The sequence below is a fragment of the Medicago sativa genome, chromosome 8 (genome assembly GCF_051527215.1).
Source record: "Medicago sativa cultivar Bolivia chromosome 8, Bolivia_mono, whole genome shotgun sequence".
In the NCBI taxonomy this organism is placed as follows: Eukaryota; Viridiplantae; Streptophyta; class Magnoliopsida; order Fabales; family Fabaceae; genus Medicago; species Medicago sativa.
The window spans coordinates 52,040,905-52,067,288 of NC_140756.1; the positions used below are offsets into that span (position 1 = coordinate 52,040,905).

The window sequence follows — 26,384 nt, forward strand, 5'->3', positions numbered from 1 at the left end:
TTTTGAATGTTGCCATATATGGCTACAATCGACAATCGTTGCCTTAAATAATAGTCAAAATAATCACGTAAACGTAACCACAAGCATATAGGCAACACTTTTTACAATGTTCTCATAAAATATACAATCTTTCAATTATTTTAAAAATATAGTCGATTATAACCGGCTTTGAAATATTTTATAGATTATATCTCAAACAAGATCAAATTTAAATACGATTGTTGTATTATGACAAGATTGAGTTCAAACATTAATTCAACACAAGCCGTTAAAAAAATCTCTAATTAGTTCACCGTAACTTATTTCTATCATTGCTTCAAAGATTTTCTTGTTCCTAGCTAGCCACAAAGCCCAAATTACTTCCAGCAAAGATATATGTTTCAATCTTTTGGCAATGTTTCCCTCTAATGTGACTTCCGCACAAACACCTTCAACTCATAGCCACGTGTAAAACACATTAAATAGAAATTTCCGCAAATGAACACGAGATTATTTTGTTATGCAATGTACATAGTTGAAGTGTACTTGAGCTAAATTCAAATACTTAAAGTGTATTCAAGCTAAATCCATGGTTATATTTAAAAGGAAGAGGAAGAAAATTTGTTGACAAAACATATAACCCACCTTTCTTTAGAAGTTGGAATGAAGCAAGCTTTGATTTTCTCTTTCTTTAACTTGGTTTCTAAATCCTTCCTCACATAAGTTCAAAGTAAAATCGGAAAGAACCAAACAATTAGTACCCCAAAAACTCGCAAAAGGCGTAAACATAAGATGCTAATTGAGTCTTAAAAAATTTCAACATCAGATTTTGTATGTTTTACCATACCTTTTGACTTATTTCCAAATGGAGACACCAACGATGTCCCAAAGCCCATGCAATCAGTGAAGAGGTTCTAATTCCTTCAATGTTGACAATGAAAAAGAATACATGAGCTTAAATAACGATTTGCTCTTTTTGTTTTAGATTCAAAATTTAAAAAGTAAAACTTTTAATTAGAAAACTAGAGGTAATTAAATATCAAGAGGTTCTAATAATTTCAAACTTCCCGTTGGCTACACATCTCACCATCGCATTCTTTAAAATAAAACACAAACTATCTAATCCATCACACAATAATATCATCTCTTAACCATATATCATGAACATAGACTTATCTATTTAACCTCAAAGCACTCAAATCTAACCGCCAAATTAAAATTTAAGCATCTAAATTAAATTTGAATTTAACTTATTAAAACATTAATCACCGGTGGATCATAAAAACACCATCCACAACAAGTACTTGATCAAAATGGATTTTAAAAACTTACAACTCTAAGTTCTACCAATCTCCAAATTCTCATTCTCAACAAACATAGTTTCAATATCTTGTTACCTAACTTATACTCGCTAAACATGCCTAACAAGGCATCTATTCCAGATTCTAAAATGACATATTTGGGACCAAATCTGAACCTCAAACATTTCTTCACAACAACTCAACCCAACTCAAAAGAATATAGTTTTCAACATTATAATATTGCTATAAACCTAAATTTTCAATCATGGGATAGGACCAAATCGGATTCTAATAACAACTTAGTATAATATATCCACTAAGGCTCTACTAAAAAAAGGTTAAAATATAATAATGGACAATTCTATTAATTATATTATAAAGCATGGCTACTCTAAAATAAAAGGGCCCTACTAAAAAGGATAAATTGCACACATTTCAATTTTAGTTTTATTTTCAAGATTGCCTACATTTCAATTTTACAGAATTATTATAATCATCTTACTTGATTATGACATACATAGAAAGGTGCAAAATTGACCACATACATAAAAAAAATTATCAATCTTACTTGTATAGTTTCTTTACTCCAATATTCACAAGCTTCCTAAAGTTTGCTATTGGCATCTTTGGAGGATGTTTAATTCTCTCAGTACATTTGAGTTCCTTTTCTTGGTGTTTCTGATTTTTCTAAAAATTCATAAAAAAATAATATTAGGAATAAATATGTCCGAAGGAAATCCAAAACATATATGTTACATATGCAATTTTATTAAGTCAAAATCATGAATCGAGAAAATGAATTACCGTCAACAACTTCTATAATCTCCCGACCAATTTGTCTATTGTTTCCCCGCATAATTCATGATCGAGAGAAATGGTTACCGTGGGATTACAAAAACCTGTAAAAACAAACAAACAAAACACCAAAGGGTAAGTGACCGCATAGAACAGCCAATTAGGACACAAAAAAAAAAGGCACACCAACAAAAGCAATGACAATAACAGAACACTATCAAGCAAACTCCCACCCGAAAGTGCATCATGACACCAATAAGCTTGCAAAAAAACACCAGCAGCCCTGCTCCCTCTCCCCACACGAGAACAATCAAAACCTCGCCACACAAAACACAGACCGCATCTACAAAAACAAGACCTACAGTAACTCAACACTCAGCCTCCCAACAAAGATCGACTCATCCAATAGTGATTCATGCAATCTTCTAGATCCCACAACCACTTAACTAACTTCTAAAACCCAAACTAATTTCATACACAACAAAAAACCCAACTAACCCTAAACCCAAAATCATTCCATTAACATCTAAAAACTCAAAATCATTTCATAAATTTCAACACCCCACACGACAAAATACCCACAAAAAGGTCAACAAACTGAACTTAGAAAACTAACAAAATAAATGGAGGACGAAGAAGAAATAAGAATTACATGGATCTACAACGAAAAATAAATCAAAACCCCCATAAAAGGGTTAATTTCGGAACGATTCGGGTGACGATTTGTCATAAGATTTGGAAGATTTGAGGTTCGATTTGGTTTGAATCAAAGTTGGAGATCCGATTGCAATGATGAAAGTTTGATGGTTTGAGGTGTGAAGGGTCAAGGGTGTGTGAACCGTAAAGGTTCGGTGGTTTGAGTGAAGAACGATGAGTCCGAATGAATTGGGTTTGATTGGGAATTAAAGATTTATTTATTCTATAATATTATATGTTTTTTTCCTATAATAAAATAGTGTGAAGGTTATTAAAAAAAAATGTGTGAATGTTCAATTGAAAGATGGGTATTTTACTTTTAAAAAAAAAAACAAAGAAAGGTGGGTATTTTTTTTGTCGATGGTAGAGACTAGAAAGCGATTAAATAAAGGTGGGTATATATATATTTGTGTGATACGGTGTGTTTATATATATAGGGGTTTGCTACAATAGACCCACTCATTTTCATGAAGGTCTATTTTAGCAACCAACACCTTTTTATTTAGACCAAAATATTCAATTTTTGTTTTTTGAACAAATTGAAGCACAAGGATAAAACTGTAATTTTCACTTTGTCCTTATTATTCATGGTCATCCTCTCTCCCCGGTCTACGTCTCTCTCTCTCTCATCCCGTAAGTTTATTACTGTAAGCTCACTTAAAATACCCGGATGTCAAACACAAATTAGGATTAAACTTTAAGGCCAAAAATCATAAGAAAATAAACTTAGAACAATGAAATGGGTATCAATTATCAAGCTTACTAAAAATTCTATCAAATTCCACCAAATTATACAGATTGTTCCATGAAAACAAGAAATCAAATTAAATGAATTGTTCTTTGAGAATGAGAAAATAACCCCCAAATAAGGGTACTAATTCCAGCAAATAATTGTTAAGTTTTGAATATGGGGCTTCATTAATTTTGAATGAGTTTAGTGATTTGGTGCCTTACTTGAATTTTGAACCGATTTCTTGTTAAAAAAATTGGTGTGTTTTAACCACACACATGCTACACTTGATTTCAATGAATGGGAAGAGTAGAAGAAAACTCGTGAAAGGCGAAACAAGAAACACATAATAGAAGAAGATGTTGGTGGGAGAGTGCTGATGAAAGAGAGAGAGCACGTGAGAGATAGCACAAGAGAAAGAAGAAAGAGAACGGTGGACCGTACAGATCTCGTAAAATTAAAAAGAAAATCCAACATTTAATTGGAAATTACATTTGAATCCTTTAATATTAATTTTCTCAAAAACAAAAACATGGGCATTTGTGTCCAAGTAAAAGGTGTTGGTTGCTAAAATAGACCTTCATGAAAATGAGTGGGTCTATTGTAGCAAAACCCATATATATATATATTTTTTGAGGGAGGGTATGTATTATTATTAATATATCATAAAATTGTGTAAAGGCTTTAGAAAAAAATAAAAAATATTGTGTGAAGATTCGATTGAGTCATATATATATATATATATATATATATATATATATATATATATATATATATATATATATATATAAGGTGAATATATTTTTTTGAAGGAATATATATTATTAGTAACTTCCTTAAAAAATATCAAACAATATATATATATATATATATATATATATATATATATAAAGTAAGGTTTTTTATGTCACGAGTCACTTTCATGTTTATTCTTAATATTTTTATTATTTTTTATATTTTATAAATAATATTTTATTTGACCTAAATATCTCAACAAACTTCTTATCAACAAAATATTCATTTAAGTTTATCTATTCTCTACAAACTACACATTATATTCTAAATATTTTTAATAAAAGTTTATTTATTCTCTATTTATGAAAGTTAATGACCAACATAAACACAATTTTGTCTCATCTAATCACTGAAACCCTAACATATTGCATATTTTTACTCTTATATGTATTTTAAAGCAAAAAATCATATTAAGAAGAGAGAGAAAATAACTGTAAAAAAATCAAGGTGATTTTGTAACAGACAAATCCATGTATATAGTTTTATTAAACAAACTAAATTATTATTTTTTAACAAAAAAGAGTTTAATAAAAAAAAGAGTTTAATACAATAAACAAACCTGAAATAGATTCTATTTTTTTATAAAATCTCTAAAAAAATCTCTAAATCTTTGAATGTAAAAATCATTTTTATTCTTTTTTTTTGTGGTGCCGAGGTTCGAACCTCGAACCTTGTTTTTTTTTTATAAAATCTCTAAAAAAAATCTCTAATTCTTTGAATGTAAAAATCATTTTTATTCTATTTTTTTTCTTCGGTGGTCGAGGTTCGAACCTCGGACCTTGCATATTTTATGCATTGTCCATACCAACTAAGCTAAGCTCACGAGGACAATCATTTTTATTCTATTATGTAACAAATAAGCTCTTTAAAAAAAACTTTAAAGAACATTGTATTTGTTTATAAAAGCCAAGATCTACAAAAAAAAATTAAAAACAAATTATAGTAGGCCTACTTTTGTGCCAAAGACAACAAATGGTGTAGTGTGGTGTCATTTGATCTCATCCCATATATTATTATTAATTATCCATATATTATTATATGTTAGCTAATTTTTTTATTAACTTTTTTAAAAATGTTTGGAGGGAAGATTTGATTTTTGGTGAACAAGTTTAGAGGGAAGATTGCCACCAAAATTTTGATGTGTGAATCTTATACAAAATTGAAGGAATGCCTTTTGTTAAAAATAAAGTAACAATCTAAAATTGTCCCCAAAAGTATTTGAGGGGACAATTATCAAATATTGCCGTAAAAATAATATTGTGACACTTTAAAAACGTCCCCAAAAGTATCTAAGGGGACAATTCACAATCTTTGCCTAAGAAATAATAGAGTAACACTTCAAAAACGTCCCCAAAAGTATTTTAGGGGACATTTTTCGTGGGTTGCGGGAAATATTTTTGGGAACAGCCATAAATCGTTGCCTTAGCGACTTTTAGGGGACAATTTTTACACGTTCCCTAAAAAAGTGTTGCCAGAGACAACAAATGGTGTAGTGAACTAGATTGTCATTCACAATAAATAGAGTTTCACAAAGAACATGGATCAATTAGGGTTACAAAGAATCATCTCGTACCTAATCTCTAAGAGATTTAGCTACTCATAATTGAGTTTACAAATAACATAATCAATAGTGGAATCAAAACATACATGAACCGACAAGGTTGAAGAAATCGCCCTCCTAGCCGTCTTTAGGTCTCAAAATCGCACTTTTTCGTCTCCAAGTCGTAACCCTTTGTTTCGGAACTCGACTTCACTTAAATAGGAAATATTTTCTCGCACCAAAAATCATGTCACGCCACCGAAATCGTGTCACGATTTCAGCAAAATCGTGTCACGCCACCTGTAAATCGTGTCACGATTTCAAAGGGCAGAGCCGAACCTTCATTCCGGACCAAAATCGTGTCACGCCCGAAAATCGTGACATGATTGCCTATTTCCAAGCACTTCCGCATTTTCTCGCTTTTTACACCCCTGTGTCGTCTAAAATTGCTACGTACTCAATAAAAACATCAAGACAACCGTTTCTTCAAAATCTTCTATTTTTCTTGTTTTCCTTGTTGTTTAAGCATGCTTGTGAACTCAAAACATCATGAAAATGACACTAAAAATAACGTAATGACTACCTGTCATCAACCGCCATCTCTCACCATTCATGGTCTTGGATTTGGAAATTTGCGCATCTCGGAAAAATATAAATTCCTTGTTTGGCCGGTCCGTCATGATACAGCTCCAACTCTATCTTTATTAATGCACAAGAACATTGCTCAATCAGCCGTTTGCATTCGCTATGGCCACCAGAAGAGACATTCCTTCAATGTATCCGTCATTGTCCGCACTCCTCCCGTAATTTGGCATCACTTAGGCTTCGACTCGATGATTTTTTCGCGGAAATGAACACTTATGTTTGGTTAAAAAAATGGCCTTACGGTTTTCTCAATCTCTTTCCTTCTTTGCCGGTGCTTGGTGGGTGTGGCAACACCGCAACTTAATGTGTCTCAACAATGAAGTGTGGTCTCTTAATCGCCTCGCCTTCAATATTCGTAATTCCATGGTCATCAACCGCACCTCCCTCCATCATATTTCTCTTGTTGATGGCGTAGACAAAGTGGTGAAATGGAATTGCCGTAAGCATTCTTGTGAAGGGTTCTCAATCTCTTGCCTTCGTGCTCGTGTTTGGTGGGTATGGTGACACCACAACTTAATGTGTCTCAACAATGAAGTGTGGTCTCTTAATCGTCTCACCTTCAATATTCAGAATTCCATAGTCATCAACCGCACCTCCCTCCACCATATTTCTCTTGTTGATGGCGTAGACAAAGTGGTGAAATGGAATTGCCGTAATCATTCTTGTTATATTCTTGACGTCGATGGGAGTTGTCATGGAAATCCTCCGCGAACCGGATTTGGTGGTCTTCTTAGGAACAATGATGGGTTTTTCATCTCTGGTTTCTCCGGATTTATTGCTAATTCATCTGATGTCTCGTTTTGCCGAACTCTTTGCCATTTTTAATGGTTTGTGTATGGTTAGAACTTTGGGAATCACTAATTTTGTGTGCCACTCCGACTCCCTTCATTCCGTTAGCCTCATCAACGGACCTCCCATGAAATTTCATGTCTATGCCACTCTCATTCAAGATATAAAGGATGTGATCATTCACAACAACACTCCTATCTTGCACACCCTTCGTGAGGGAAATAATTGTGCTGATTTTCTAGCAAAGATGGGAGCTGCTTCAGACTATGTGATGACTAATCTTTTCCTCCCGAAGGGCTGTTACCGTTTATTAGGGATGATGCTTAGGGAACCTACTTCTCCGCAGGCTAGCTAGCTTTGCCCTTTTCTTTTTTTATTTTTGTTTTTTTTTCTTTCTTGTGTTTTCCCTTGTAACCAAAAATAAAATTAAAATGATCAAATTTATGATGGGCTGAAATAGAAAACCAATCAATATTTAACCTAATTTAAGTTCTATAAATAAAGAGTCCGTGGTCTTCAAGTCACATACAACAGTAGCTGCTGTTTTTGTTATCAAGAGACAGAAAGATGACATGTAAGGTCATGCCAAGTCAACAATATCCGACAATTATAAACTCAGGTATGCTTCTGTACATGATTGTTTCAAATGATTAACTTATCGACTCGAGTTTTAAAATCAAAATCAAGTTTGGCTCTGACCTATATTTTATTTTTTATTTCTTTACTTTTCCTTTTTCATGAACCTGCTACTTGAATTTTACTAGTGTTTTCTATTCAATAACTTTATGTTTCCCGCAGTGATTTATATTCAATCTTCCGTTGTGCTTGTGCATGCATATGTAATCCATTCATAAGGGTTTCTTAATTTCTTTAATCAAATAAGCACTTATCTTGGTTTGTTGCCAAATAATAGGCAACATCACTGAAACAGAACGTGAACTTTTTTATTTTTTGTTTTTATTTTATTAAAATAAACAAAAAAAAATTGGTTTGCTATTTCTAAACATGACGTGTTATCTTGGTTTTTGCTGGTGGTTCATGGGGTTCGAACCCGAACCTTGCATATATCTTGGTTTACCACTAACAATTTCTCCACTGTTCTAACCAATGTGTTAAATATGTTTTAAATACATGTCTATTATCGCGAAAACGGCAGCGACATGCTTTGATCGTTTTCTCCATTTTAGTATCGTGAACAAAAACAACGGAAGCACCGTTATGCCCAAAATGCCATTACAGCCGCGGCAAATGGCAGGGAGGGAACCAAATTTCTGTCTCATTTGTTTTTTTGTTTTATTTTCAAAATTTATTTATTTATGCTCCTGTCTTTAAGTGAATTTATTAGTAGTTAACTTGATTTGTAAAAGAACAAAATAATTACAATATTATGAAAATAGTTGCAGTTATGCAACTATGAAGAAACAATAAGAAATTAAGTTACTACTACATTATATGATAGTGTATATCAGTTTTCCTTCAAAAAAATGATAGTGTATATCATTTAAATAAATTTATGGAATGTTGTTATTAATTTATACCGCAACGACCTTAATCCGCAACAAAACATGCGTAAAAGCCGAAATCTCGACATCCTTACCGTGACTTGGACTGAGATTGTTATTTAAAACCTTATTCTAACGGCAAAGTTTTACAGGTGAGAAGAACAACGAGGTTGAGAGAGAGACTGGCTTATCAGTATTACTAACTAATCAGAACGATGAAAACTTCATAGAGTGAGTGTTATTCTATTTGATTTTGATTTGAAATGTGTTTAATTTTTTCGTGTTATGTGATTGCTGCCTCCGGAATTCGTTTCAGTTTGACGGAAACGAAGGATGAAAACTTCATAGAGTGAGTGGTTTTCTGTTTAATTTTGATTTGAAATGTGTTTAATCATTCATGTTTTTTTGATTGTTACTCTCCCGGAATTCCTTTCAGTTTGACGGAAAGGAAGGATGAAAACTTCATAGAGTGAGTGTTATTTTGTTTGATTTTGATTTGAAATGTGTATTTATTCATTCATGTTTTGTGACTGCTACCTCCGGATTTCGTTTCAGTTTGACGGAAAGGAAGGATGAAAACTTCATAGAGTGAGTATTATGTTTGATTTTGATTTGAACTGTGTTTAATATTTCATGTTTTGTGATTTCTGCCTCCGGAATTCGTTTCAGTTTGAAAGAAAGGGAGGATGAAAACTTCATAGAGTGAGTGGTATTCAGTTTGATTTTGATTTGAAATGTGTTTAATCTTTCATGTTTTGTGATTGCTACCTCCGGAATTTGTTTCAGTTTGACAGAAAGTAAAGATGAAGACGGCATAAAGTGAGTGGTATTCTGTTTGATTTTGATTTGAAATGTGCATAATATTTTAAGTCTTGTGATTGTTGCCTTCGGAATGCATTTCAGTTTGACGGAAAGGAAGGATCAGTGGACTGAAATTCTGTCATCTGAGCCAAGAGCTTCAATCTATCACAATTTTCTGGTCAGTTTTAGAATGTACATAAGATAGTTGAAGAGAAAATTAATCTAACATGTATCACAATAAATGTTCCTAAATTTTGAATTTAGTTTTTGAACCTTAATGATTGGAAATATTTTCCTTGGCTAAACAACTATTTTGGTGCTGTTATTGGAGTCCCTAAATGTGTCAAAATTGCAAAAAATGTCTCTTTGTAATTTTATGGACTAAAGTGAGTAATGTAAAACACATTTGAGGACCAAACTGACCAACTAAAAAGAAACTTAAGGTTGAGTTTGCAATTTCGATACATTAAGTGACTATAATGACAGCGCATCACTCGTTTAACCAAAATTGTTGTTTATCCTACTTTATTTCTTAAATCAGTTAAATAATAAATGTTTGTATGGATGATTAAGTTCTTCAAGTATTGAATAAAGGGCTGCATATAATTGCACTTGTATTGTGTGTAAGCTAGGCTAGACTCATGGAAAATTAAATTATATGAAGATAGAGGTTTTTCATGTTGCTTAATGATAAAAGAAAATCTAGTATTCATATTCATACATGGAATATTCAGATTGCAGGAAACTTGAACTTTCTGAAAGACTCCAGAGTTTGATTGGAGATCTTAGTTTTGAGAGATCTTAAGTTGTTGGAATTTATATTGTATTAAAATGTCCGTTTTGCCTATCATTTTGAACAGTCAAAAGAAGAATGTGAGCATTTGATCAATCTTGCCAAACCTTTCATGAAAAGATCGCTTGTTGTTGATAGCTTGACTGGAAAGGGTAGAGAAAGCAGGTTTGCCTACGCTTGTTTTTTTTTTTTTTTTTTTTTTGTATTGGTTCCATTAATTGTTGATCATATATATTTTTTTCATATACATTTCTTCAGAAAACAAAGTCTAGTGGCAATGCATTACTTTTAATATATCCCCCGCATGTAGTGCTCGAACTAGTTCTGGAAGGTTTCTGGAGAGAGGAAAGGACGAAATTGTCCAGAATATTGAACGGAGAATTGCTGATATTACCTCCATACCAGTAGGTATGTGTTTTTGTGTGATATCTATGTCAACCTGTTTGCCTCTTTCGCTTCATCTATGTTATGTTATGTTGGGTCACGAGGAGAGCCAGTGGGGACCGTCCACATCGAGGCTAGAACAACCGCACAAGCAAGAGAGACACCACACTCTTACCCAAAACCTTAAGGCAATGTGTTTATGGGTCCTCTCACTTGTAAGGCGTTCAACCTTTATTTTTCTATCTCGATGTGGGACATATAACTCACACTTGTACACAACAACAATCTATTGGTCTTTTTTTGTTGTTGCACATGCATTGAAGTACCGTGAACAATACACCAAACTTGTTGCACATATACTTAAGTCTTAAGACCTTAGTGAGAAACATTGGACACATTTTTCTTTCTAATTAAGTGGCAGCCTATCTCAATGTGGCGGTAGATGGTCCTCTCGTAAAACAAGAAATTTAAGATGATTTGCATGCAACTTGATTTTCACAAATGAGTGTCTTTTTGTTAATCATCCCAAATCTGAACTCTTGAAACCGTTGCTTAATGTTGTTTTAACTTTTAAATATGCGAGAGAATGGTGAGGGACTTCATGTTATTCACTATGGAGTCGGGCAGAAATTTGAGCCTCATTACGATTACACCCCTGGTGGGGCCGTCACTAAGAATGGAGGACCGCGAGTTGCTACAGTTCTTATGTATCTCGTAAAGCCTTATTCTCTTTCCATATATTGGTTTTGCATTCTCGCTTTGTTGCGAATTCGATGAAAAACTCACACCAATAACAAACTTGATGTGTGGAGCAAGGGATAATTAAGCAACCAATATCAAAGTGAATTGCAATTAAACAAGCAAAAGTAGAAAAAACAACGAGAGAAAAGCAGAGAGAACACAAAAGAATCGTTTACCCAAGCCGGTCCAAATTGACCTAGTCTCGGGGGAGAGAGCAGCCCTCCGTTCCACTATATGATGAGTAACGTTACAAAAGAGATTTCAATGGGTTACAAGAATAAGTCTCCCGCCTAATTCTACCCAAATCCTAGCCTCTTCCCGTAACCAAGAGACTCAATCCTAATAGTGTTTCCCAAGGTGAATCAACCTTCAAACCCTAGTTTGTTGCCAAGAGACAAACTCTATACAAACCCTAGTTTGATTTCTAAACCCTTGTTTCAAATTTCCTCTATGTCTCTCAAAATAGTCCGATACAAGGCCTATATTTATAGTAAAAGAAACTCCCATAAAATTGTAACAAATCTGGCCCAAAAATACGTTTCGAAAAATAACAAAGACGCGAAATCGGCCACCGATTTTTCCCGAACAGAAAGCCTCCCAAAAGGCAGCCAAAATCGGCCACCGATTTTCCAAATCGGCCACCGATTTGTACTTTCAGCAAACATCAATTTTGGCCTCCAAACTCCAATTTTGAGTCACTTTCACAACATGCTTTATGATAGAATTTTATACAAATTTGACAGCTTCCTCGTTTTGGGTCTTTATGAAGGTCTCGACGTTGAAGAAGGTGGTGAGACTGTATTTCCTAATGCTAAGCCCAACATTAATTCTGTATCCAAATGTCTTGGAAAGGGTCTACCAGTGAAACCAAAAATGGGTGATGCTCTGTTGTTTTGGAGCATGAAGCCGTATGGCACACGAGATACGCCTAGTTTACACGGTTAGAATCTATTAAAAACCGCAACTCAACCGTAAAATATGCATATTTTCTCTATTAAACACAATATATAAAGTAATGAGTAGGATCTAAATATTTCTTTTAATGTTGAATTTTAGTAGTTAGTTTATTAGATTAATATTTACTCTTTCGTCCGGTTTGCATTCGAACCTCCAACTCATTTTGTCTTTGCTTAAACTAGTTGAGCTACCCAACTCCCAGTTGGATCTAAACATGGTTTATGATAGAAAATTATGACATAATTTGATTCATGTAACCGACTCTGTGCTGGAATAAAGCTTTGGTTGTGTTGTTCTTGTTGTATGTGATCTCTATTTCCACCCATCCCTCAAAAATTTATAACTAGAGTATGGACTTTATGTAAAAATTATAGCCATGTGATTCAAACCTATATTACATTCCACATTAGAAATTTGAAGCTATGAATGATGAAGTTATTTAATTTTTCTTTGCTTTCAGGCGGTAGTCCAGTAATTAGAGGAAATAAATGGGCTTCAACTAAGTGGCTGCATCTTACGGAGTTCAAAATTTTGGGCACGGCACATCCAGGTACTTTTTAAGTTATAACAAGCTAGTTTTTAAGATTTAATCGTAACAAATTAGGTATTTTAAGTTATTTAATTGAAATTTTTTAGGCCCCAAATAACTTACATTTTTAAGATCTAAAATTCCCTAAAGTGTTACAGCTTAAAAAAGACCTAATTGATACGGAGAAAAAAATGAAAGACTACTTTTTACAATTAATTAACTTAAAGGATCTAAGTGGCTCGAAAAAACTTAGACAAATTTGTTACAATTAAGTAACTTAAAAACTTCTAGTAAAGTCTGTGCCTAAAACATTTTTATAAAATAAATTTCAAAATTTGTTTTTCAAAACAAAAGAAAAAGAAAAAGAAATCTATGTGATAGTATTAATTTCAAAACTGCTTTAGAGATCAGAAAGAAAAAAAAATTGATAAAATTGTTTTGAGGACATGTTTTTAAAGTGGAGAGTAGTAGACAACCACAACGGTGGTGGGTGATGGTGGGACGACGACAGTGCTTGTGTGACTTTTGAGTTGCGGGAATGGTTACAATGGAAGTACTTATTCTCCATTTCTCTTCTCTTTTTCACAATTTTCACTTAATAAATTGTATAAAAATGAATTAAGTTTTATTTAAATGTAATGAAATAGGAAAATAGTGAAAAATAGTTTTCAATTATATTTCACTATTTTTCACACTAGTTTTATTGAAATATAAATTGTGTCATTTTTTACTATAGAGTGTTTATTAAGTACATATGAGATCCACTTAAACAATCAAAATAGTGAGCTGGATTGTGGATCCTCTAAGAGAGAAAGTGAGAATGACTAAATGAATTTTTTTAATTTTTTCTGGAATGGCAATGAATGAGTATTTTGATTGCAGATTATGAAATTAATAAAATTTTGATTGCATGGTTTCATTTTGAAAATAATTTTTTTTTTTGACAAAAGCAAAATGATGTTCATTCATTCAATTTGATAGAATACATTAGATACAAGAACATGATCAATACCGCTAAAAACGTAAAGGGTGAATTTGCGAACAAACTCACAAGATCCAAGTTAATAGCAAACAACGACAAAATGCATACAAATAATATGATAAAATCTCGAATCACCGGGAATACACATGCTTCCAGATCTGTAAAGTTGACGTCCAAATCATTGATTGAATATGTGACCGACTAAATTTGATCTTTCAATAGGAACCAAACGAACACCGCAACAAAACGGGGAAATCAAACAATGTGGTACAAGACGACGAAGAACATAACGTTGCACTCACACGACAAAATCGAAGAAAAAAAACACAGAAGAAAAACTTGATATATGTGGAAATCACTTATTTATATTGGAAGAAAAGGGACAAAAGATGCAGAGGGGTGATTTTAGGTCAAAAAATGACCTAAAACCACCTCTCCTTGATGAGCAAAAGAGAAAAAGAGCTTAGAAAGAATGTGGAGTTTCTCGCATTAAAAAACTAGGACCAGCTGTTACTCTTATGCCCAATATATACCTAGTTATAAAATTAATTGGGTTTAAATGACTGCTTTTATTTATTTATTTATATTTTAAATTGTAAAGAATCATAAATGACATGCCATATAAGGATTGCTCTGTTGAGCGTGAGTTTTAGGATATTGTTTTTGTATATTCATTGTTTATATTGTTTCTCTTTAAATATGCAGCTCATGTTCCTCCGTATACCTTCAGGGAAGGTATCACATGTCAAAACTGGCTGTCCTTGATCTTTCTTTCTGTGGCGGGGCTCTGTCTCTTCAATAAATTTTTGTTGAGATCGATGTAACCTCCCTAATTTTCGTTTTCATTGATATTTCTTTTCTTGATATTTTTATTTTTGGGGTAAGGGTATAGTCCCTCCATTTCTATATATTTTTCCAGTTTTTTAATATATATATATATATATATATATATATATATATATATATATAGGCACATGATATAGGATTAGAGGGTATAAGAGGTGCCAACATAGTGGGGTGTCTTGTATCCTCTTTGATGTTATTACGCTTTCGATTTAGAAATAATGGAAAAGATAGAAGACTTGTGTATATTCAAAAAGGGAAATGTTTCATTCATACCATTTTTTCTCATACCCCCATTATACATCCTCATGTGGCACTAAGGACATTTTACAAATTTCACCTCACCATTCTCTCTTCCGTTGTCCTCTTTTCTCTTCTCTCTCTGTAAACACAAACATAGACCACCAATCTCATATCTCACCACCACCATCCTCTCCTCCTTCATCTTTTTTCTCCTCTTTTTCACCGCTCACAACACTCTGCTAGCACCACCACTCTCCTTCTCGTTCACAATACTCCACCAACAACCCCCCATCATCGACATCTCTATCTTAGATCTCGCCACCACCGTCCTCACCTTCATCTTCTTTCTCCTCTTTGTCGTTGTTCACAACACTCCACCAACAACACAATCGCCTCCATCATTTTCGACATCGGGTTCACAATCCCCAACACTCTTCATGGCAGAACTTGTCGCTGCCATTGTCGGAACTCGTGATTGTGGAAGTAACGGCTAGGAGAGAGGACATGAGAGAGATGTGTAATTCAGACATGAGACATGCGAGAGCAACGAAGATGAAGAGAGATCGACCACATGAGTGAACGGGTTTGACGTGAAGGTCGGCGACGACAAGGAGGTTCGGCGGAGGCGAGGAGTTGATCGACAAATAAAGTGGGAGAGAGGTTGGATTGATGAGAGAGAAACAGACATAGATCAACAGAAAGTAAGATAGGTTTGTTTCACACAATAATAATAGGAGACCACACATCAAATTTGTGTGTGGAGATCAAAGAAGTGTATATCATGTAAGGATGTTCATTGTTCATATATCATGACTCGTTCAATAAATAAAAGAAAAAGTAAAAAAAAAAAAACTGATCAAATGTTTCATAATAATAATAATAATAATAATAATAATAATAATAATAATAATAATAATAATAACAACAACAACAACAATATATATAGGGTTATGATAGAAGACACATTTTGTGAAGGTGTCTTTTATCAAGTTACTCTATGAGCATTTGCGAAAAGACACCAACTTACTTTTATGAAGGTTTCATTTAGCAAAGTTATAACTAAAAAGTGAAAATCACACCTTAAGGTGTGACTTGATAAAAGACACCACCAAATGGACCCATATATATATATATATGAGTTAGGATCCGTTGACACCTGGGTGTCAACGGATTCGTTGACACCAAATCCTAACCGTTCTTTATTTTAATCTTAATGGCTCATATTTATTCACCAACTTGTTCACGTGGGGACTCTTCAAAGAAAAACATGCTACCCTCTCATCTTCTTCTTGAAGGCACTCATTCTTATGGTTATTAGAGAAAAATTCTAAAGACCAATTGATCATCCATTTTCTCTCATGTTTTCGATTTCATTCTCAATCATAATAATGTTAAAAATTGTTGCTTTCATTCCCATCAAAATTACTTCTCTCTTTTCTTTTCATCCGGATCTTATTTTGTAAAGGAAATTTCATGCCAAACATAAAACTGAGAATTGATCTTAATTTGTAATGTTGAAAGAACTATCCTCTATTGCACAATTTAAAAGCTTTCCCAAAATTCCCATATCCTTGTTGTGTGCCTTGTAATCTCTACGATTAGCTTCCCCTTTTTATTGATATGATTAGCTTTCCCTCTTTTGACACAAATGTTTCAAATCAATAATGGTTACCGTAGATTGGCAGATTGGTATAAAGAAGGCGGAAAAGCATGAATTAACATTCCCACAAGGTTTTAAAATTTTGTTGGAACAAAGCTGTTGATTTCGGCGAGAAGTAGGTAGAGAGAACTGACAACAACGATTGAAAAGAAAAACCTAGAACACAAGGGAGCGTGATGAGAGTCCATGTAGGAGTAATTATGTCATTGATTGTTGGCCATTAGATTAAAAAGATAGATGGCTTGGATTTGGTGTCAACGAATCCGTTGACACCTGGTGTCAACGGATCCTAACTCTATATATATATATATATATATATATATATATATAGATAGATAGATAGATAGATAGATAGATAGATAGATAGATAGATAGATAGATAGGTAGATAGATAGAAATTATTAATTACGATTTACCGCATTCAAGAGTTTGTAGAGGTAGAGATAGAGATGGGAAAAGGAGTTATAGCATAAGGGAAAGGATCGAGAGCATGGAGGTTTTCAACAAATTTATTTGAAGATCTTTGATTCCTCCGCTTCATTTTAATTGTCATATTAGGATTGTGTACGTTTTTTAAAGAAATGATTAGTTGAGTTAACTTTAATGGTAAAACTAGTATTATTATGAAAATGCTCTTATTAATTATCGTTAGTGAATTAGATAAATTGATTGAAATTTAATAAATAAGTGCATATTAGTAAAAAAAATCGTTGAATGCAACTTTAGTATTTAAAAGTGACGATTGAGTAGTTATGACTTTATATTCACATTTATACCATCCGAAGGGAAATCATCTTTTTTAAGAGAGGGGGACCCGAGAGGTTCTCATATCTCAGTTGCAGTTTGCGACGATACAATTATTAAGGGGGGAGAAGTGTAAGAGTCATCAAGGCAATTTTAACAGTGTTTGAGTTGGTGTTAGCATTGTAAATTTATTTTCACAAGAGTGCATTGCTTAGTTTAAACACAAATCAGTTTTGGATTGTTTTTCTCTGTTGATTATATATATTTGTTTCGGATGGAACTGGTTGCTTTCGATTAGGTCAAAGTTTTGGCTATGATGTGATGTAGTAAAGATTAGAAGAGTTGGCTATGTTTTGTCTTGGCAATGTTATAATGTGTGTAGGAACTGTGTGTGTATGAAGAATCACATTAGAGCATAATTTAGGTTTTTTTTTTGTAACTCTTTAATGAATTTTTTATTTATCTATAAAAAGTTCACAATCATGTAAAATAGAAAGTTATGGCCTATTTGGTTTGGTGTCAAATGCGCTTCTCAACGAGTAATGGTCATAGAAAAAGAGAAGTTGAAATACTTAGTTTTAACGTTGACGCTGTTTTTTATTGCAATTTCGCTAAATCCAACGTCATACCAAACATATTCTTAATTACCACAATACATCGTTGGTGTTGGTGTTTGATTACGACATGTATAAGTTATAGTGAAGATGCAAACTACTGAAATAAAAGTTTAAATTGACTCAAATAAATGATTAAGATAAAAAATTGATGGAAAAAAATATTTGACTAGGAGAGACACACTCCATGCAAGGTTACATTTGTTTTTTTTTTTTAAAGACCATATAAGGTTACATAGATGATAGAACTATAAGTTCATCAGTATTTATAATTCATCAATTGAAAAATTATGGACTTAAACCCAAATTACAACAAATATGAGAAAAAGGTTCAATTATATTTGTCAACCACAAGTATTTTTTTTAATGGTAAATGTTAGTATGTTAATTGTTATGTTAGTTTTTTCTCCTTTGCAAGACTTGATACAAATTTTTATGTGTGTATTGGAGTTTGTAGTACTCTGATTTCTTTATATATATAACACTCACAGTACTTGTTTTATGCAATAGAAATCATTAGTAAATACCAATAATTAAAAATCAAATACCTCAACCATCCTTTAAATTAGATATTTATAATAAGTTAGTTCACCCATAAAAATAAAAAAGAATAAGTTCGTTCATTATGTTTTCTTTTAACAAGTTGGTCGATCAAGTCATAAAATATTTTTACCATTACACTCCTTTCATCAAAGTCATTTAAAAAATGTATACATGTACGTTTATTGCTAACTTGCATGGTTCCAAATTCACTACTCTCAAAACTAAGATTCATAAGTGTATTATTCAGTCTTGCTTTAAACAAAATAGATTGATTACTTGATTTATAATGTCGTTCATCAAACATTTATCCGTAAAATTAAGTTCGAATTCGGTAACAAAGAGTCGAAAATGTGTGTCCAAGCATGATCCGCTCGAATCATGTTTGGTGCCATTAATATTTTTTGGACCCACCAACTCAATGTTAAATCGTAATGGAAACACTTTTTAATGACGTTGGATGAAAAACATGTAACAATGTATATATTTTACGTCTTAAAAGATCAATTTATTACAAAAATAAAATAAAGGACTACAGTAGAAACTCTTTAATTTAATACTCGGTAAATTAATAAACTCTCTAAAATAATAAATATGTCCGGTCCCGACATGGGTCAATGTAAAAAATTGAAAAACTCGATAAAATAATAAGATAATAATTTTTCGTGAGATCCCTTTACAATTTTCGGTCCCAAGAAAATCATAAATTAATAATTCATAGAAACTGAAAAAAATATATTAAGAATACATTGAACACATTTGTTCCTCTTGTTTACATTTACCGTACTTCAAAAGTCATTATTGATTTCCAATGCATATGAACATAATAGTTACTAATTTACGTTGAGTCTCAAGGTTCGCCGCAACGTAATTCTAAGAGGCATAGACTAATTTGCCTTTTTGTTTGGTATGTACAGTATAATTACTTAAAAACTCTTTAAATTAATAATTATTAATTTATCGATAAATTAATAACTCTCTAAATTAATAAATTTCTCCAAAGCCCCGACATTATTAATTTATAGAGTTTTAACTGTAGTTTGTTAAAAAAAGAACAAATCTCCTATAAACATATTTTTTTTAGGAAATGAAACCTAAAAGCCTCTAAAAAGAATCTTTTTTGGTAGTGGCCGGGGTTTGAACACGGATCTTGCATATTTTATGCATTGTCTCAACCAACTGAGCTAAGTTCACGAGAACCTCTAAAAAGAATCTAAAAGATTGCAAAAATTATTTGACCTACCATATAGAAGATGTAATATAAATCCTGTTTGCCAATAACATATAGAAGCACTACCATATATCCCCTAAGTACGGTATAAGTGGTTGAGCTGAAACACTCACTCTAAAAAGATGTATCGAATTCAAAATATAACTGATGCATTTGTGTTTTTTTTTTTTTTTTTTATTTTAGAAATGATACATTTGTGTTTATTAAAAGGAAAATTATGGATATTTTCCGTTTTGACTTGTGCTCCTTTGAATTGGACAAAGTTTTTGTTTCATACTGAAACAAAATTTTGTCTTAACTTAATAATGGTTAAAACTTCTATTGAATTTAATTTCTAGAAGTAATATAATATAATTTAATGTAATTTTATATATAAAGATTAATTGCACATGAATATAAGGTAAGCTTCCGCGGTTAGATCTTTTCGGATAACAAAATCAATTCTCGTAAACACAACATTCATGGACCTAGGAGACATGCTTGTAACAAAAATTCACATTTTCTGCGCTTTGTGAGAAAATTCACAACTAATATGCGACAAACTTTGGAAAAATTCACATATTAGATCTTGTACAAAAATATCCCAAATTGAGTACCAAAATATATCATATTGAGTACCAAAATATATTAGATTGCATACCAAAATATTTCAGATTGTGTTCCAAAATATATTAGATTGTGTTCCAAAATATTTTATCTTGCATTCCGAAATATATTAGATTGCATTTCAAAAACTTGGTGACTAAGAAAACACTTTCTAATAATGATTAAATTATGTATTTAATTTAACATTTCCAAATAATAAAATATATAAATTTATATTTTTCTTTAGTCATAACTTCATTCACATATTATGTACCCCGTTATAGGTCCTCGTGAGCTTAGCTCAACTGGTAAGTGACAATGCATTATATATGCAAGGTCCGGGGTTCAAATTCCGGCCACCACAAAAAAAAATGTACCCCGTTATAGGTACACCCCACACTATATAAACACTACTAATGTATGTGATCTATTCAATGCATGACTTCCATCTTTTTCAATTCACACTACGCTAGCTAGTTCTACCCAATGTGAGAATTCATGCTTAGTCTTTTAACTCAATTTTCACACATGTTCCAACATATCTACATCTTCATCGTAGGAAAGTAAAAAATCAACTTTATATTTAGTTGAACACTTTTTCGTTACAAACCTGTCAATATGAGTTTTTTTCCTTAACATTATAATTTAATTTATAAAAAAAAATTATAAATTGTCAAAATAAATGATAAAAATTCTTTCTTGGATCCAATTTTACATACCACACACTTTCACATTTGGGCATGTTTGAAGCACAAAATGAAGAGACATGTATATAATAAAAATATTCTAAAATTTTGTCTAAGTGATAAGGGACTTTGGTCCTATAAGTATGTGTTCAAGGGTTCGTTTTCTTCTTCACACATATGTAAAAAATTTGGTTGGGATGAGAGAACTCACCTTGTGTGCCCCACATGTTTTCCAATTGAGATTAGTCAATGTTAAGCGGAGGTTGAAACCTCGCACTAATATCATAGTAACTCAAAAAAGAACCGATAATTTAAACCTATCTTTGATCATATCCTAGTGAGACATTAGTTGCGCTTGTTTTGACTTAAAAAAAATAATTTTTAGAGATTTTTGAAAAAGCTAAAGATAATTTTCGTTTTTTTACTATCATAAAAATATTTGTTTGTTTAGATTTTAAGTTCTTACACTACGGCTCTAGAAAATCTACTAAGAATAACTTTTTTTAATTCAGTGACCCATTGACTATTTCGATAAATTGAGGGACGAGTTTGATTGGTCATTGCAAATTCATGGACGAATTTCCCTATTCACTTTTTTCGATAAATTGAGGGACGAGTTTGATTGGTCATTGCAAATTCATGGACGAATTTCCCTATTCACTTTTTTTTTAGATTATATTTTTTCAAATCTTTACGAATTTCCCTATTCACTTTTTTTCGATAAATTGAGGGACGAGTTTGATTGGTCATTGCAAATTCATGGACGAATTTCCCTATTCACTTTTTTTTTTAGATTATATTTTTTCAAATCTTTTTTGGTTACAATGCAAAAGGGAAGAAAAATAAAAAGAGCAAAAGGAAAAACAGAAAGAAAGCAAAAAATACTATAAAAAATCTTTGATAACAAATCTCTTTCAAAAATATCCAAAATAAGGGTTACGGTGTTTTTTAATCCAAAAACAAAGAAGGATTAAAAAATCCAAAAACCTTGACCATAAAGGAAAAAACAAAGACGCAGGTTTTGCAATTGCTAGCTATATCATATGGGTAACCCTTCTTCCAAAAACCTTCTTCCTCCTCTTGTCGCTCCCTGCTCTTCAGGTAACAAAAATCATGAACCGTTCTCTCGTTTGTTACCGTTTCACGTTCCTCTTTCTCTATTCTAATTTCTAAAGCCAATGTTTTACAGGAAATAAGAAGATGAATACCGTCTTAAAACTCATCAATAGGAAGGATCAAAATTTCGAACACTGGTATTCAGAGGTACGTACATTTCTTTTTCTACTTAGTTTAAACCTATATTAAAAATTCCTGTTTATATATTTGTGTTTGATGGGAATGGGATTTTGATTTCTCTGACAGGTTGTCGTTAGTGCGGAATTGATCGAGCACTCATGATATTTCTGGTTTATATATTCTGAGACCACCGGCAGTGGAAATATGGGAGACTTTGCAAGTATGTTTCCAACGATTTGAATGCATTTATTTTTATTGTACTTCTTCTATACTCTTGATTAGCTAGCAATATAGTTGATGCAAAATAAATAAAATTTCTGATTCTTTCCAGTTTTCTGTCAAGCTTTGCTGCCGAGAGCATTGTTGTCAAATTCCCGACTTAAATCCTAAAATTCAGATTTTGCGACTTTCTTCACCTTCAACCTCAAATCCATAGTAGAATCCCAACATAAGCAAAATCCATCGATTTTGATTGCGATTTAACGATTTCTTATAAACTAAGTTATTTATAACTATATATCATTTGTAACATATATTTAGTATTATTTTTTTTTTTGGTAAAATCCATCAATTTTGACTGCGATTTTAAGATTTCTTATATCGATTCTACAAAAGTCCTTGAGTAAAATTCTTCGATTTTGATTGCAATTTTACGAGTCTCAATTTTGTTATTCCCATTCGACTTGAAGTAAAATCCCGATTTTGACAACCTTGGTAGAGTTGCTTTCATATTTCAAACAAATGTGCAGGCTTTTTGATTCAGAAATAAAGAAAATGAATGTTGAGAACTGCTACTTCCCTATGTTTGTGCTAGACTGTCACTTGAAAAAGAGGAGGCCCATAATGATGGTTTTAAACAAGAGGTGAGAGTTTTTAAGTATGTTGGGTTGGGCTATTTAACATTTTCCTTGCATATCATGCTTATTGGTCTGTTCCTAAATATTTGAAAATTATTGCATTATAAAATCATTAGTTGGTTCCTAATTATTTTATCAAGGTTTCTCATTTTACTGATGATGGTTTCGTGTTAAAATGACCGCTTTTAACGATTTTCTTTATAATAATCTATACAGCTTCATTGCTTCCCTTGAGGACATTATTAGTATTTTTATGATTATATCTTGCTCGCTTTCCAGGTTGCTTGGGTAACAAAGTCTGGACAGTCTGATTTGGAAACTCCTCTTGCTCTTCGTCCAAGTAGTGAAACTATCATGTATCCCTATTACTCTAAGTGGATAAGGGGACATCGTGACTTGCCTTTGAAACTTAATCAATGGTGCAATGCTGTTAGATGGGTGGTCGAAGATCCCACACCGTTCATCAGGTACTTTCTTTTACCATGTTTTCCTTTTTCCATGTTATAACGATGTGTTGGTTGCTGTAACGTAACAAAAACTTTCAAGCTTTAAATAAGAGGCTTAAAAAAACATCTAAAAATTGATATTATGCATTGTAGATTTATGTCTTACATAATGCCTTAAAGTTCTGCACATTTTCTTTTTGAATGGATACTCGTCTTGTGAACTAGTCTTGGATATTGTTTTTATCTTGCACATCTACATTATATTGGAATTGTTTTATAGTCCCATTTTGGGTGCTTATACAAATTTTGATTGCAGAAGTCGTGAGTTTCTTTGGCAAGAAGGTCACGGTGCTTTTGCAACAGAGGATGAAGCACATGCAGAGGTATTTCATCAAGTAGTTATTTTAGGAAACTGCCTTACTTTATGCATTTTTGGCATCTGTAATGAGTTTTTGTGAACAATTTCCTTTGTAATTTGATATTTTAAAAAATGATATTTAACTTAAATTAGTTATGAACTTCCTTTTTGCTTCTGGTGCATACAATTACTAATACTAACATGTTCATATTTTCCACCCAAGCACGGAGATTGGTCATCTCTTAAATTGTTTTTCAAAATACTCTAAACTGTTGTTGTTTCAGGCTCTTGAGATATTGGAATTATATAGGCGTATATACGAAGAGTATTTGGCAGTTCCTGTCATAAAGGGTACACAAAGTGAAATGGAGACATTTGGGGGTGCAATTTACACCAACACTGTTGAGGTACATGTCAACATTCATGTGTGGACACTGATATGCTGTTCGAATGGTACAAATTTAGAAGGTTTATAATAAAAAATAATTATGTTCTATTTTCCTAGGCATTTATTCCAAACACTGGTCGTGGGATACAAGGTGCAACCACCCACTGTTTGGGACAAAAGTTTGCTGAAAAGTTTGACGTAAACTTTGAAGATAAGAAAGGAGAGAAAGCAATGGTTTGGCAGAACTCATGGGGCTATTCTACTCGAACTGTAAGCTTTTAATGTCTAGAGTATACATGCATGGAAGGATTCCTCTTTTGTACGATTGCATTTATATTTTAGTCTGTTGTTTTAACAGATTGGAGCAATGGTGATGGTTCATGGTGATGACAAGGGATTGGTGCTACCTCCTAAAGTAGCATCAACTCAAGTCATTGTAATTCCAGTGCCTTACAATGATGCTGATACTCAAGGAATCTATGACGCTTGTAAAGTAACTGTGAATATGTTGTGTGAAGCAAAAATACGTGCTGAGTTAGATTCTAGAGATAACTGTTCTCCTGAAAAGAAGTATTCTGAATGGGAAATGAAAGGTGTCCCTCTAAGGATTGAAATTGGGCTAAAGGATTTAGCAAATAAACAGGTTATCTATGTTGTCTTGTTGTTGCTCTTATATTCTCACCTGTCATTTTGGTTCTACCCTGTATGTTCAATGAGACACCAAATAAATCACTTCAATTTTGCACAGGTTTGTGTTGTTCGACGTGATAATGGAGCAAAGATGGACATTGCTAATGCTGATTTAGTTGAAGAAATTAAAAAGTTGCTCAATAATATTCAACAAAATATGTTCGATGTTGCAAAAACAAAAACGAGATGAATGTATTCAAGTCATATATACGTGGGAGGAGTTCAAAGAAGCTTTGAATCAAAGAAAGATGATCTTAGCTCCTTGGTGTGATGAGAAGGTAGAAATTGTGTATTTTCTTATGCAGTTATAAATTAAATCCTTATAATAATTCTAGGTGTTTCCCTATTTTGAAGTCTAAATTAACAAAAACTGACACATGGACTGATACATAGACGTCTTTAGTTCAAGATATAGGACGGCGACACCAATATATATAATTAGATGAAATTAAATGAGCGCTATTTATAAACAACTAAATTAAGAATCAAAGATTTGTATATTCATCATAATATCAAAGAACTTGTTAGTATTACAGTTTTTTAACGAGTCACGCCAAAAAATACTAAGAAATAATTGTACAATTTGAACAATTATTTGAAAAGAGCTTTCTTGGTAACTGTTTTTTTTATCTATATATATGCTTCAGGAGGAGGAATTAGAAGTCCAAAATGGACAAAGAATGAGATGGGACCAGCAAAAACTCTCTGTAGTCCCTTTGATCAGCCAGAACTCCTAGAAGGTATAATCCTTATTCAGATGTTTGTGCTATTGAATTTTAAATCTGTTTGATGTTCTATTCACTTGCTATCTGCTACTGTTAATGTTACCCTTATATGAACACTTCTCTGTATCTCACAATTGACATTGATGCTGCTTAATTAAACCGTGTGGTGTTGGTTTTACAGGCACCAAGTGCTTTAAATCGGGTAAGCCTGCAAAGAAATGGACATACTGGGGCAGAAGTTACTAGGCGTTGTGTTGATATAAAGAATTAGAAACTGTTTGAGTTTAAAAAGATCTTTTAGTTAATTTATTTATAAAGCTCTTTTAATTTTACTTTTAAATTAGCTTTTGGAGGAGGTTTCAAACATAACCCCTATTTTTTCTCGGTTTTTAGAATCCAAAAAGTAGAGCCTGCGAGCGATTGAACTTATACCTTGCTTTTAGAAGAGTTTTTTCATTTGCATTCTTCCTCTTTATCGGTTGTTACTAAGATAATTGTTGTTTACATCCATGATCTTTTTAAAATTGGTGTTTATGGTAGAAGATATCTTAGCAGAAAGTACGTGGTAGACATAAATTG

At 32.5% G+C, this 26,384-nt stretch overlaps 1 long non-coding RNA gene and 1 pseudogene across 2 annotated transcripts; one reads left to right on the forward strand and one right to left on the reverse strand.

Annotated features, from left to right (window-relative positions):
- Nucleotides 1–621: 621 nt before the first annotated feature.
- Nucleotides 622–2,439, reverse strand: LOC146899424 (uncharacterized). The gene is made up of 5 exons (XR_015023583.1): nt 2,309–2,439; nt 2,085–2,179; nt 1,849–1,967; nt 827–900; nt 622–689 (listed from the first exon to the last, which is right to left on the reverse strand). It is a non-coding gene; the product is annotated as an uncharacterized LOC146899424 (long non-coding RNA).
- A 19,709-nt stretch (nt 2,440–22,148) lies between these two features.
- On the forward strand, nt 22,149–26,167 carry LOC146899425 (proline--tRNA ligase, cytoplasmic-like; annotated as a pseudogene). Its single transcript, XR_015023197.1, has 12 exons — nt 22,149–22,206; nt 22,295–22,368; nt 22,468–22,565; nt 23,093–23,204; nt 23,478–23,665; nt 23,961–24,027; nt 24,287–24,409; nt 24,508–24,660; nt 24,749–25,033; nt 25,139–25,369; nt 25,741–25,820; nt 25,987–26,167. The product of XR_015023197.1 is annotated as a proline--tRNA ligase, cytoplasmic-like (transcript).
- Nucleotides 26,168–26,384: the final 217 nt, after the last annotated feature.